The sequence below is a fragment of the Protopterus annectens genome, chromosome 11.part0 (genome assembly GCF_019279795.1).
Source record: "Protopterus annectens isolate FY-2018-M chromosome 11.part0, PAN1.0, whole genome shotgun sequence".
Taxonomy (NCBI): domain Eukaryota; kingdom Metazoa; phylum Chordata; order Ceratodontiformes; family Protopteridae; genus Protopterus; species Protopterus annectens.
The window spans coordinates 151,921,337-151,937,399 of NC_056745.1; positions in this window are offsets into that span (position 1 = coordinate 151,921,337).

Here is a 16,063-nt window from a genome sequence, read left to right on the forward strand (position 1 = left end):
GTCCAAATCCATCCTACTTAATAACATAAAAGGCAAGGTGGTAGAGTCACGTCTAACACCTGTAGCAATCCCATGAACAGCCAATATCATCAATAGAATCTACTAGCCAAATGGGGAATGAAAATAGATTGCCAGGCCTTTCCTCCATATTAAACACACACACACACACACACACACACACACACACACACACACACACACACACACACACACACACATACACACACACACATGGACAACTTTGAGTCACAAATCCACTTAGCACATCTTTGGGATGTGGGAAGAAACCAGAATTCCTAGAGAAAACCTGTTTAAACACATAGATGGCAGAGGTGCACTAAAACAAGGGCAGTGGATGCGGTCCACCCAAGGTGCAAACAATAGTGGGGTGCAGCCTTTGCAGGTAAACCAGAACTGGATCCTTTAAGAAATTGAGTTCTTAAGTGCATCGACGCATGCATCATGTTGCTTACTGTTTACTCCTATTCCGCATTTTGTGCTCAGAATTTAAATACAATGGTTTGTCTGTGTGTGTGTGTGTGTGTTTGTGTGTGTGTGTGTGTGTGTGTGTGTGTGAGTGTGTGTGCGTGTGTGTAATGCCTTATTTTCTCAGAAACCCTGTACCTTTGTTACAGAAAACAACAGCCTGAATCCTCTATACCAACTGTCAAACTGAGTTTTGGCACATTTTCCAAAAATTGCGAGTTTCCATGCATTTTCAAGAAACTGTGAGGTTTAAATAGACAGACGTTTAGTGCTGCTCATGCTGTCTGTTTTCAATGTGTAACCGCTCTGTTTATCATAAAGCAGCGGATAGCACACTTGCTTTTGCTGCAGAAGGCTGTGGCGCTATTAATTCCTACAGCATGCAGATGGATTGGTGACACTCTGTTGTACTTTGAGGGGGTGCTGCAGTCCTGAGTGTACCCTCCTTTGGATGAGATGCCTAGTAACTATGAGCTTGTTGATGGTTTGCCGTCACTTCCCTATTGCACTATTACCAGCTTACTGTTTTTTAATGTAACAGGCAATTTAATCTTCAAGGGCAGCAGGTACTGAACTTGTAGATGAAACACTAAAATGTGAAGTTGTTTGGTAGCAGCACCCTCTTTGTTAGTTACAGATGTTTAGTTTGGAATTATTCAGATGACTTTTACTTCTGCAAAGACTGTGCATATTGACAGATATTTGTGAATTGTAATGACAGAGGTTTGAGTGGCCTATTATGGCTGAAATGTTCTGAAATGGGCAGTTTTGTCATTATTGGGTCATACATTTTGTTTCGTTGCTTACTGAAAAAATGTTCAAAACTACAAATTTAAAACACACTCTAACAAGTGCTGCTGTATTATACAAGAAATATAATTTAATATAATTAGGAAGGTGAATCAAAGAACACATGCATGTATGCATGTATGCATGGCCCTAGAAATATGTACAAGGGGCCTATGGTTTGAAAACAGCCCAAAGGTAAACTTGATCCGCATCTGGTCAGATGCATTTTCTTTGAATGTGGGTGTCAGTGCTATTTCAATGAATGTGAGTTTCAAGGGCAGAGAAGCTTACTGTTAATGTTAAGTCTGTTTTCATTGTAAGACTGTACTTTTTTTTTTTTGGGGGGGGGGGGCAAATGTCTATCAGTGTTTGTGCTATAAAATTTTTAATTAAATCCAAATAGGAGGTGGCTAGCTGTGTTGTTGATTACATAACTGGTACTCAGTTTAAAGTTGGGCATTAATGGCTAGTGTGCATTTGTGTGAAATAAATTAGAATATTGTATGAAACAAATAGATTCATAGGTTTATAGGTGTGTACTAGGCTAATGGCCGTGGGACCTTTACAAGCCTAGCCCATAGGATTACCCTGGCATCGTGCCACCCGACCTTAGTTCCCAGTGCCTCTGTCGAGTAAAGCCACTGGAGTGATCCCTGGGGTGAATTTTCTATTTCCCATCCACTCATCAAGATTTCTCTTGAAGAGGGCCAGTGAGGTGCTCTGCTTGATATGTATGGGAAGTCTATTCCATACCATGGGCAGTCTGTGGGTTATGAACCTGTCCTTCCAGCATGTTCTGTTGATTGTGGTAATGAGGTTGAGGTCCCTGGAGCATGTGGTGTGGAGAGATTGGGATTTCTTTAGATGTAGCATTTCTAACAGAGCTTGGTCAGACATGGCTTTGTAAGTCAAGCAGAGATTGCCTCTAAGTAGGCGGTATGAGACAGAATAGTTGGAGTTTTTTTAGTCTGTCCATACAGGACAAATGTTTAAGGCCTAGGATCCTCTTTGCAAGGTACTTTTGCAGCCTCTCCAGTTGTTGCAGGCATTTAGTGAGGTACATGCCAAATGGAGCATTGTACTCGATGATTGGCCTAATGAGGGAAGAGTAGAAGAGACAATTACCTCTTTCTTCCTGGATGCAAAACCCTTAGTAATGAGATGTGTCATATAGAAGGACTTTCTGACCACAGAGGCAATGTTATGGTCAAACGAGAGGCTGCTATCAACCTGTGTTCCCAGATCTCTTATAACGCCTTCTGTGCTAAGTAGACTACCATCAATGTGGTAATTCATGGGAACTGAGTTTTTCCCAAAGGGAATGACAACACATTTTTTGGTATTGAGCTTAAGGCCATGGTTCTGACATCAGTTGTTGGTCTCAGTGAGGCCTTTCTGTAGGATGTCAACAAATGTGAACTTTGTCAGCCAGAGCCCCTTTGTCTTGGCCTGGACTTTAGAGAAGTAGATACCAAACAGGAGAGGACCCAGGGCCGAACCCTGTGGGACTCCACTCATTACTGGCTGACAGTCTGACTTGGAGTCAGCTATTTTCACACTCTGGGTTCTACCTGTGAGCCAATTTGCAACCCAGCTAGTGATATAAGGGTTGCTGCCTAGTGTAGTGAGTTTTTCTGTCATTCCTGAGTGTGGAATGGTATCAAAAGCCTTGGCCAGATCAAGGTAGGCTGTATGAACCACCTTGCTTTCATCCACGGCTCTGGTGACTGATTCAAAGAAGTCAACCAGGTTGAGCAGGCATGATCTACCCTTCACAAAACCAAACTATGTGGGATCCAGAGTTTGGAGGTTCCCTATATCTTTGTTTATTAGGTCCATGATGATGCGTTCCAAAGCTTTGCACATCAGACCCGTCAGGCTAATGGAGCGATAGTTCCCAGGGTCTGTAGTCACTCCTTCTTTGTGGAGAGGGATGACTGTAGCAGCGTGACATTTGGTAGGGACAAAGCCTGATGTGAGGCTGTGATTGAACAGAGCACACAGGTGAGGTGCCAGTTCACTCTGTAGTTCATGTAGATCACAGCCAGGGATATTGTCAGGCCCCATAGAAGCTGTATTCTTGGCCTTGGACAGTGCTGTTTTAACCTGTGCAGCAGTAATACTGGGTGCCTGGCAATCTACTGGTATTGTGATTGGTCCTTTGGTGGGGGAGAGAGGGGTAAAGCTGGCACTGAATCTGTTGGCCAGTATATTGGTAATATCTGTTGGTTCGGTATAGGAGGTACCATTGTGCAGTAGCTCAGAGCAAATCTAGGTATTGTCGTGGAGATTCTTTACATAACTATAGAAGGCCTTGTGGTTGTCTTTACTATTTGCTGAAATTCTGTTTTCATAGCTAGCTTTAGAGGATTTGATGAGGGATCTCAACTTTCCCTAATTTTTCAGGCAGTTCTTGTATTGGTCTAATGTGTTTGGTCTGCAAGTTACCCTCATATTGTTTGCATAGCTTATAGTCTGCCTTTACATGACTAGTGTGCATTTGCAGGAAATATGCTGCAATCTCTCTCAGTGGCTGCTGTAACTGTAAAAACAAGTTGAAACTGTTCCTGATTTTGCAGAATGTCCCTAAGTTTGCTTCATCTTGATCTGTTCGTAATAGAATTTGGGGTCAACTGTACACATAAGTTACCAAATGCTGAACTACAGGGTCAGCTCTTAGGGATGTGTTGTCAATGTTGTACTCAATTTTCCAAAGGAGACAATAATGCATTTTTGACATTTAGCTTTAGTCCATGATTCTCGGCCTAGTTATTTCTTTGGGACAAGCCATCCTCTAGGATTGCTTTTGAGGATTTGATGATTGCTGCTAGCTTGCTCCTTGTTGCTCATTTTGTTTCATTTAATGACTGTTACTAAAACAACTGTCATAGAGCAGGAGGTGTTAGAAAAAAATATCTGCCAGGGGTGGGGGTATTAAAAAAATTCTGTTCCAGATGTCAAATATGCTAGATATGCCACTGCAAGGAGGGCCTGCAAACTCTGCACAGAAGACACGTTGTGTAATAACTGAATTAGAGAACATCTTGCTGTGAAATGGCAATGCTACTGTGTGACACATAAAAACTAATACATGATCACAAAGGCTTAACTACATCACTAATGCATTGACATATTATCAGGCAATGTTAATTGAGCTTAAAACCAAAACTTGAGATCCACTTATATTTCCCAGTTACAATGAGACATCTAGGACAGTCTAGACCTCCAGGTTCATTAACACCATATACTTAAACATCCACGAAATACATTTATTAAATATGTTACTTTTGAAAGAGTATCCACTCATGGCTCATGGACAAGGTATAAAAATGCAAAACTTACAATTCTGAAAGTAAGAATTCTGTATGTATGATATTGACAATAACTCCAGGTAAGTGTTTCCAGTGGGGGATTTCTCTGCCAATTAACCCAGGGAATAATCTCTGCTCTATCTACATATTTCTTATACCTGAATCAATGTAGTTAAGGGCTAGAAATAATTATTCTCTCCCTTTTAGGCACCTGCTTTGGCATTTTTAGCTGTGCAGCTTTGACATCCTTACCTTCATTTGTTTTTGATTACTTAACGATTCCATTCCTGATGATGAAGTCCACTTTGTGCATTGTACTTTGTTATCAGTACTCAAAAGTAGACTAATTAGATGTATAAGTCACTTAATATGTACCAGAAACAGGGTCAGTACTGGAAACTGTCTTTTGTATTTGATCTTTTTTGTGTAAAGTATTTTCAATGTTCCTAGTAGTTCCTCAGTATATACTGCCTACTTAAAGGGCCAAAACAACAGAAGACTCTCAGCACATCAATGCAAATGCTTGTTCTCCATCTCAGGGTGCATTTTGCAATCTGTTGTACTGAGGTATACAACCGTGCTTCCAGCCTTAGCACATATCATCTACTAACATCTAACGAATAAGTCAAAAGTTAGTCGCAGGAGGAGGCTTTGTGGCAGAGCGTCAACATCAGTTTGATCAAAAACTGTATTGATCACAAAACACAGTGAGTGACTTTTGAAAACAGACTTTTTTTCTCTTGAGGACACATCATTCTACATGTGCAATGTAGGAGGCTTGATTTTGCATACTCTACATGAATTATTATTGCATCTAAGGTTGTTCATCAAGGCAAAGACTAAGCCCATCAAAGTAAACTCATTCAGTGAAAATGGTTTTGGCCAAGTGCTATTTATTATTTCACCTTTACACTACTGTCTGGATAGTGCAAGCAGGAGGCAAAACAACATTTGTACTGTAGTTTGATTTCTTCTTACTGGCATCAGTCTTCAAATGAGAAAAAACAAAGAAAATAACTCTGCACAGCTGCAATAGCAAATTGTCTGTCTTTTGCTCCTTGTTAAGGCTGATACCTTCTTTGTTGCTTTTTCTTTGCGATGCCACCAGATTAAATATAATTCTAAGAGCCTCGTTTGAGAATTTCCATATAATGCTTCAAGGTAATGGCCTGGGCAGCTAAGCAAAGTTAAACCTATAGTAGTGCAGAGGATTAAAGCTCTCAGGTGTTAATAAGGTGCTTCCTATAGTTCAGGTACATGGTTTGAATCTTCTCACCTCAATTTGTCTAGTGTGTGTGAAATTCTCAGTAAAATATTTAACCAGATAGTACTCCTGGGATGTTCCTATAAAGGAATAGTTTGGTCTGGATAACATAACAGGGTAACAAGTGTAAATAAATAAAAGTAAATATCATGATACAAATTTACATTCTAGCACGGCAGGTAGTAATACTTTGTTGTCTTTATGAGTCCATCAATCAGACGTATAAAGTTGTGGAGTAAAAAAATGCCTCCTCACAAAAATATTTCATATGAAATGCAAAATGTATAGTCCAGCATTGGTGATGTTTGTATCTATTTATTTGTATTGTAATGGGTTTACCCATCAAGTTTTTATTTTATAATTCAAAATTCTGATGTCTTTTAAAAATTAATATATTACATTCGTAATAGTAAGCATTAAGTGACAAGGCATGGTGTACATATTTTATTGTATGAACTAGCATAGGTCTCCCACAATGTCCACTGCAGTGCCAAACAGAAAACCTAAGAGTTTGTGATCTTGTAAGCACTCAGGTCTATTTCACTGAACATTTCAGTTTAGAGCAGACCAGATACTTTGCAAGTCTGAAAATGCTGGCCCTCAAAATGTTTTGTGACCCGTAATTTCATTTGTTTAATTTGTGAAGTAATAGCTTACAGGAGTCATTTCACTTATGAACTTTTTTTTCTTGGAGTACATCAGAGGTAAGAAATAATGTCCTCTACAAACTGACATCTTAACTTTGCTAGTGAAACTCTGACTTACAAGTGAACTTGTTTTTGCCTTTTTGTACAAGTTCTGTTTTGATAAGCACTTCATTTTGTGTCTTGCATTTTCTTTAATCCCTTTTTGGAAGTGGTACCGAAAATCTGATAGCTACAACAATCAAGAAATTCAAGTTTCAGAAGATGAACACCCAAGCTGAAAATAGTAAACTAGAAAAATGGGAAACTGCATCCTGCTGTGACTTAAGTATTGACAAATCAAAATAGAACGGTTATCCATTTCCTATTGTCAATATTTCAATGCATTGACACTGATTAGGTTGCAGATTCTACACATTTCTGATACACTGGAGGGAGAAAGTGTCATTTACATTTTTTCTCTGATATTGTGAAACAGCTGACTGATTACTTGGAATGATAAGGGTGTGGGGAGCTTGCCCCATATGAGGGGAGGGGGTGCAAGGGTTTTTTTTTTTTACTGCAAAAAAAAAAAAAATTATGAGATTGAGAATGATGCTATTTTGAGATTGTGACCTCCCAAGGAGTTAGAGCTTTGAGATTAACATAATACAGTATTAATTAAATGACTCACCACTATTCAGGCCCAGGAAAATGGAATATACTGTTTTTTTAGCTTATGGACAATCATAAACTGGGTGGCCTTACTTTAAGTCAGAAATCGTAACTCCTCAGTCATGCAAATATTTCAGTTTTGTAATGCACTTCTTTGAAGATGGATGTTGTTTCATAATTTAATGTCATGAGATTATGTGATGGTACCAGAATTTGTACAAGCAATACATTGCTTGGGAGGCAGTACCTTTATCAGCCTTTGTGCTTGCTAGTTCTTTAAATATGAACTTTGGAAGTGTTCGGTCACATTTCTACATATAAACTTACGGTCTGCAAACTGATGACTTATTCTTCTCTTCTACTTTTACTTCTCTGCCACATTATAAATTCATAAAACAATCAGAAATTCAATCATGCTTATCAACCAGTGAGAAAATGTATGAAAAAATTCATTTTCAAGTGAATGATCACTTGCCTTTATAATTTATGATGGAAGAGCAAATGTTTGTTTGAAAGGTTTCACTCTCTGTCTGAATGAGCATATTAACTCATGGGTTTTAAACATGAATTGATGTGCATTTCCTAGTCTACTGTTCATTTGGTAAACATCCTACTTACCTTACTGTGTGTTTTTTTTCCTTTCTGTCCTTTTGATTTTAGTACAGCTGTGGCAGCATGCATGTCTAACATGACAGCTTCAAGCAAGCATTTTACTAATGTTAGACTCTTCCTAATGTAACAGAGTTATGTTAAATTTGCACATGATTAAGTTTTGGAAGGAGGTATTTGAATTGCTAAGCCTGAAACATAAATGTGCTTCAGTACCACCACCTCAGAAAGAAGCATGAGTTATTATTATCCCCAAACATTTCTTTAACGATAGGAAACAACTTAAAAATGCACTATTTTATAGAACTAGGTTGCTTTGAAGGGAAGCAGTTGTAAAACATTTTAGTGTGTATGTGTGTGCGTGTGTGCGTGTGTGCGTGTGTGCGTGTGTGCGTGTGTGTGTGTGTGTGTGTATGTTTGCATGCACATTTGTGAGACAGGCTGAGGGCATGCTGTGCAGTTTCAGTATCATGACAACATGCCCACTTGCAGAAGAGGTCGTGAGATCCTGATGCCCTTAAAGTTCACTTCTGACAGTTTTCATTGAGTATATGTTCAGTCACCTCCATTATATGATAAACAGCAGAAGCACTGAAAGTGACAGCATTGCTGGAGGGAGACAGGAGGGAGGGCAATGTCAACTGTTTGTCGCAAACGTTTGGGGGACTCTCACTGGACACTACACAGTTAAGAGACATCATGCATAGTTTCTGCATTGAAGTGGGAAGTATTTAGGGTGCAGTAGTTGGGGCGGCTATCATTTTTAGCTACACAGTTAAGAGACATCATGCATAGTTTCTGCATTGAAGTGGGAAGTATTTAGGGTGCAGTAGTTGGGGCGGCTATCATTTTTAGCTACACAGTTAAGTGGCAGCATGCATAGTATCTGCTTTGAGGTGGAAAGGCTGCAGGGTGCAACAGCTGAATTAAGTGCACATATTGGCTCCCACTGTGTATATTACACAGTCAAGCTGAATTTTAATTTTATGATTGTGGGCAGCCATGGTACAGCTAAGATACAGAAGTTCAGTTTAGGAAAACTGGACTCATTTAGATGATGTTTGGCTAACTGGCATGAAGGACGTCAAAGACAAATGTGCTTTTATAGCTTTTATACAGTAGTGTCTGCTGGATACACATGTGAACTATCCCACAGTTCGGTGATGGTGATATGAGACTGAGGTCCAAAACAGCCATGCCACTTGCTGTTTAAATGCTGCAGTCATAAAACTAAAATGCAACTTTTCGGATGATAGCCATAAGAATCTAAAATCTGAAAGCCATTGAATTCAATATTAGGAGAATTGTTTTGAAACTCTATGCAAGAAGTGTGTCTTCTGTCCAGCCATATGAAATATTAACTGGAAGGAAGTGGCTGTTAAATTGGTGTACCTAGTGATTTTAAATGTGAACTGGAGGGCTGAATGTTGGAGTTGTAAAACAGCAGAGAAAGCAGCATGTCTACACTGAGATTTCCTTTTACTAAATGAAGTTGGTGGCATCTACCTGACAATGATATGGAAGTGAATACAGAGATGTAAACAGCAGGGGGGGTACTCTGAAAGCAGCGTAAAGGTGTGCAGTCATGTAGTATATGCATGGGAGTATAGTAACAGTAAAGCAGATGGAAAACAGAAGTATAGGGATGGTGGGAGTGAAGCAAAAACAAAATAAGGAGAGAAGTACAGTATAGAGTTCCATCAGAGGATGGAAAAAGAAGAAGCAATCCTGTGAGAACACCAAGTGACTTTGAAGGGGGGAGAGATATGGTGAGTGGCAACAGCAAGCTTAACATTAATGATGGTGTGGGGATTTCAGAACAACAGGTCATCTTCTACAGTCATTCCTAACCACTGATGAGGCAAGGATTATTTGGGGAGACAGAAAGAATGAGAAAGACCAGTACTGTAAGGTAAGAAAAGGGTTACACAGGTAGCAGTGTAGTTCATTGTTGAAGAGAGCTGCTGCTGCAGATGAGTTTTTATTTCTTTATTTTCCTCAACTTCCTCATCACTTTCAGGTCAATATTCTGTGATCTGAATATACAGCTGTGTGGTCTTCAAATGAAGATGGTCTCTGAATACTTTTGGATGGAAGGTTCAAGAGTATTATTCACCGTGTGTTGTAAGGGTGACCTAGTGGTCAGTGTGTCCTGGTGTACCATTCACTGTATATTGTAAGGGAGACCTAATGGTCAGTGTGTCCTAATGCACCATTCACTGTGTGTTGTAGGACAGTCCCAGTGATTAGTGTGTCCTATTGTACTATTCACTGTACATCATAAGGGAGACCTGGTGGTCCGTGCTTCCTGGTGTACCATTCACCGTATGTTGTAAGGGAGACTTGGTGATCAGTGCTTCTTGGTGTACCATTGTGTACCATTGACCATATGTTGCAATGTGACCTGGTGGTTAGTGTGTCCTGGTGTACCAGTCACCATATGTTGTAATTTAGACCTAGTTGACAGTGTGTCCCAGTGTACCATTCACTGTACGTTGTAAGGGTGACCTGGTGGTCAGTGCTTTCTGATGTGCCATTCACTGTATATTGTAAGGGAGACCTTGTGGTCAGTGTGTCCTTGTGTACCATTCACTGCATGTTTTAAGGGAGACTTGGTGGTCAGTGTATCCTATTGTACCATTCACTGTATATTGTAAGGGAGACCTGGTGGTCAGTGCATCCTAGTGTACCATTCATTTTATGTTGTAATGGTGACCTAGTGGTTAGTGTGTCCTGCTGTACCAGTCACCATATGTTGTAAGACAGACCTAGTCGACAGTGTGTCCTAGTGTACCATTCACCATATGTTGTATTGACAGTGTGTCCTAGTGTACCATTCACCATATGTTGTAAGAGTGACCTGGTGGCTAGTGTGTCCTTGTGTACCAGTCACTGTATGTTGTAAGACAGACCTAGTCGAGAGTGTGTCCTAGTGGACCATTTACTGTATGATGTAATGGTGACCTGGTAGTCAGTGCGTCCTTGTGTACCATTCACTGCATGTTGTAAGGGAGACCTGGTGGTCAGTGCCTTCTACGTTACCATTTACTGTATATTGTATTGGAGACCTGGAGATCAGTGTGTCCTACTATACCATTCACTGTATGTTATAAGGGTGACCTGAGATCAGTGTGTGGGGTGATTGGAGGTTAGAGGAATAGAGATGAGGCAGAGAAGGGCAGTCAGTGAGTGTGACAATATTCAGCAACAGGAGAGGTAGGCTCATAACACAGACATAAAATGTGGTAGTTATTAAGCACCCAAATAAGCCAGAAAGTGTAATGTAGAGACTGGTTAGTGGGAAGGGTGACACAATTATTTTGAAGGGAATAAACTGAAGCAAAAATAGACAGATGTGATGGTAAGCACAGATCTCGGGAAGAAAAAGGTGGTTATACTTTCCGTTTGGTAGGTGATGTTTAAGTACAAAAGTTAGAAAAATGTGTATCAGTCAGAACAGTATATATCCCAAATCACAATGACTGGGGAGGATGGAGATAGTCGTGACAAAGGTCATAGTTGATGAGAATTATATTACAGTGTTAGAGCAAAGCCTGGACAGACTGTATGGTGATACAAAGCTTCAAAGGGTGTGTCAAAAAAACTGCAGGTTCAGATGGATAGGATATGGGATTGCTGGATGTGTGTCAGACAAAATGAGTGGATAGGAGTTAGTATACCTTTTAGCAAATCAGTGCAAAGAAGATGGTTGGACAGCTTGTTTGGAGACTGAAAGATGGGGGTGACAACTGGGAGAGTAAAAGTAAGTAAAAGGCCTATTTGGTCATGTGCTTATTAGATTGGAGTGGTTGGATAAGAAGGAAGAAGAGGGCATGTGCAGGTGAAATCTCTATAAATGGATAAAGAAGGAGAAGAATTGGGCAGCAGTGGTGATGCACTATGGCAGGAATGTGTGAAGCCTCATGAAGGGGTACAGCTATGGTCTGAACAGAGCCATAGTCTAGGGGGAAAAAAGAGAGACTGGGCAAGTAGAAAGGGAAAGACATAAAGATGACCAGAAGGCAGGCAATGGAGAATAAACAAATGAAGAAAATGAGTAGGTTGCATGACTAAGAGAGAAGAGAGGAAAGACACGTGCAAGTAGAGTTAGGAAGTAGGTGGTTCAGATGGTGGGATAAGAGCTGCAGAACCTAACTTGCTAATTTGGTTGCATGAGGATCAGAGACAAGAGGTGAAAGTTGTGAGAAGGTCAAGGACTGGGTGAGGGTGAGTGAGGGGGTAGAAATACAACAGGTGTTTACTCAGTTCTTTGTATTGGACAGTGACAAGAGAGGTGCTGGAGGAAGAGGATGATGGGATAAAGGGGACATTAGTGAGTAAAGCAAAAAGGGAGTAAAAATAACTGAAAGGACAGACAGGAGTTATAGAGGTATTAAAGTTACAAATGTTTGTATCAGATGGTGATGAAATAGGTAGTAGAGGAAGAGGATGATGGGATGAAGTGGGGATTAATGAATAAAACAAAAAGGGAGGAAAAAGTAGATGAAAAGATGGGCAGAATTTATAGTGGTATTAACCACATATGGGATAAAAATAATGGTGGTCTATAGTATAATGGGGAGAAGGATTCCTCAAGGAACAGAATGTAGCGGAAACATCCCCATCAGTGAAAGGGGGAACAGGGATGAGGATAATCATCAGTAATTTTGGGCCCATTTCATTGAATATTGCAGATATTAGAATACTAGCATGAGTTATAGCCACAGCATTAGAGAGGTACTTCTCAAAATCAGTTTTATTGGGCCAAAAGAGGTTTGTGAAGGGGAAGTCATTATTGGACTACTAAAGATTATTGTTAGATTGGGACCACAGGAGGACAGAGCCAGCCATATATATTTTTAATTGGCATACAAAGGACATTTGACACAGTGAGATCATTTTTTATTGAAAGAAATTAAACACAAGGTATGAAAAGGAGAGTTTGCGTGAGAGGTGACAGCTCTTTGTGGAGATACTTTTATAACAGCTTCAATAAACTTGGGCTGCTGAAGTTGGAGTGAGGGAAAGGTCAGGGCTGTGTGAACATGAGTGGTGGGCTTGATAGATTAGGGAGATTATGAACATAAACAGCTTTAATTTGTTTACAGATGATTGTATGCTGTTCTTCACATATATAGATGCAATATTTCTCAGTTTTTCAAAATCTTTGAGAATTCTGAGTATCAGTTTCAAGAGGGAGGAAGACAGTGGGTTCCAGATGAAATCCCTAGGACTGCAAATGTGAGCATCAGAACAGGAAGATTAAAGCTATAACAAGAGTAGCATATATTAAGTTTGAGGTTGCACTAACTTGGGGTATTCCCCCAATATTCTGAGTTAGAGAGGTCTTGGACTAAGTATACAGAAGTATCATAGGTTAGGGGTGCAGGGCACGCCCTACAAAAAACTTTACTAACATTACAGCAGTTTCAATATTCCCTGTATTTCTTGCTAACCTCACTTAGTTTTTCACAGGCGATGGTGCTTTGAGTTGCCCACCCCTACTATAAATCTCATTTTGGACACTCCTCCCAGTCCCATCTCATCAGCTTATTCTACTGAGTAGAGAGAGATCATTTGGGAAGGCCAATCCCCTTCGTTTATCAACCTTAAATCATCATGTTTCATTCCTTCCCACTTAACCAAAACAAATTGCACTTTATTCATCTGCTTTTACTGTATTTGTGTTTCTTCCTACTTTATTACTTTATTTTGCTTTTACTGCCTGTTCTTAAAAGTACTCAATTGCATTTATTCTGCTGCATTTATTACTGCTTGTTAGTAGCCTGATTAAATTGTAACTGCTATTCTAAGCCTTTTGGTTTAAGCACTTGGGCTTCAGGCCAGTTGTTTTACATTAATTTTGTACATATAAAAACAAAATATATAATATTATACATAAGAATATAAAAACACACATATATATATATATATATATATATATATATATATATATATATATATATATATATAAAGTATATAACAATTTAATTAAGATAAAACCTAATACAATGTAATGCTAATGGCTAAATAAGAAGTGTTTTTAAAAATTTTTATTGAAAGGAATTTCTATGTTAATTACTTATATACCTTTAATTAGGTAATTGTGACCAATTAACTGCAATGTGTTAATAGTTAAAGCTTTAAAATGCTTGGTTAGATAGTCTGACATTGTAATACAGTCTGAAGAAGCGATCTGGGTAGATTACGAAAGTGCTTACTTCTTTTTGTTTAATAAAAGGTAAATCTGTCGTGGAACTCTGCAACATCTTTATTTTACAAACAAAAAAAAAAACTCCCCACTTACCTAGTAAAAATAAAGTGCAATTCCCTTACTTCTGTTCTCATTGGTCTATATCTATCTGTCTGTCTATCTATCTATCTATCTATCTATCTATCTATCTATCTATCTATCTATTTATTAGCTATTAAATCTTTAGTGTTAAAGTTGGTTAACAAAGCCCAGGCCTGTAATACCTTGTTTTGGACATGGTGTAATAAAGCCCTGATACTGAAAAAAATTCAGTGTGCCAGACATTTTTGAGGTAATGTGAGTTTGCTCATATACATGTTTCAGAATTGTGCATCATTTTTTGGATGTGATTTTCGATATATATATATATATATATATATATATATATATATATATATATATATATATCGACAGTGATTCTCACATTCCAGTAAAACATTACTCAATGAACCTTTGCAATTACCTTTAACATGGCTCTGCAAGAGGGCAAATCCATGTATCCTTGTTTGTTTCTGTTTGACAAATAGAGTTTTGACCTTTATTCCTAAGAATAAAACTAAACACCTATTGCACATGATACAGTTATTATAATTTGACATTTTTCGCAACACATGGGCATTTTATAGAAATGTTATCAGAAATTCTGATACCTCCAATAACATAGAGGATTATGATCCACTTGTTAATCATAAACAGCTTGTTACTATGTTTACCAAATGGATGCATGAAATTCACTTTTAAAGCTCATTTATTGAATCCATTTTAGTAACATATTAGTAAATATTTATAGTTGGCGATCTGATTCTATCTCTTTGTAATACACAATGAGTTTTAGCTGCACCACTGTAGTACAATTTTAAAAAAAAGTATACGAAGGTGAAGTGACCAACAGCTTTAAAAGCTGTCTCATACTTCATCTCTAAAGAAGTAAAAGTCACCTGAGTAATTCTACACTAAAGGCAACTATTACTAATGCAGACATTGGCAAACAATTTTACATTTCAATGCCTCACCTACAAATGCAGTGATTGCTGACCTTGAAGAATACATTGCCTGTGCAGCATTAAAAAAGAAGTAGTGCACTGGTGATATTGGCGTAACTTTTCCTGAACAAGATCACCTATGCGGTAGGGAATGGCTGGCAAAAATCAACAGGTTCATAGTTATGCATGCAGTGCTGGAGACCATTAAGAAGCCTAGCCAAAATTCCCAGCTGCACACGCACTGTCCAGTTAAGTGACCAGCTGAAGGCCACACAGCAGGTAAATGATGTAGAAGCAGCTCATTAACAGGTCGGAGCTTTAGCCAGCTGCACTAACTGCCAGAGTTACAGTTTTAGCTAAATGCTGAAATTCTTTACAATCCAATCTTGCAGGGAAGACTGCATCACAATAATACGTAACAGTAACTACATAACAGATGCAGAAGATCAGACAATTCTGAATGCCACTCCAAATAAGGCAGACTATATGACCTGACAAATGTTATTGCTGGAGGCTGTAAAGAAGGTACTGAAAAATATATTGCTAAAATGAAACATGTTTAGACTACTAAAATACAACATGTTTATTCTATATTACACATTCCAGTGCTATTAATGAACTAATTTACTGTTTAATGCAACTCATAAAACAAAACAATTAAAAATGATATAAATGCTGCTAAGGCTTTTGTTCAACAATCCACATGTCATACAAAAACAGTTATTACTGCATATAGCATACTATCCTTCTGGGGGCTTGCATTACAGCTACATCTCATTTTGACATCCCTATGTCTTCTCTTTCATTAAGAACAGCTATCCCCTCTGACATCACTCAGTACAGGTCTGAGCTACTTGAATGGCTAATAATGCATTTTGCAGCATAAAGTTCCAGAGTCAAAGCTGAATTGTGTACAAAAGTAGGGTAAAAATCAGCCCCCACCAGCCATACTAATATCCCATCAATTGGCTGTCTCTCTCTCCACTTACCATAAACACTGTTCAGACTTATCAGTCAGTATACATGCTATTTTTTCTTTTCTTTTACAATGATCATAGAGATTTGGATTT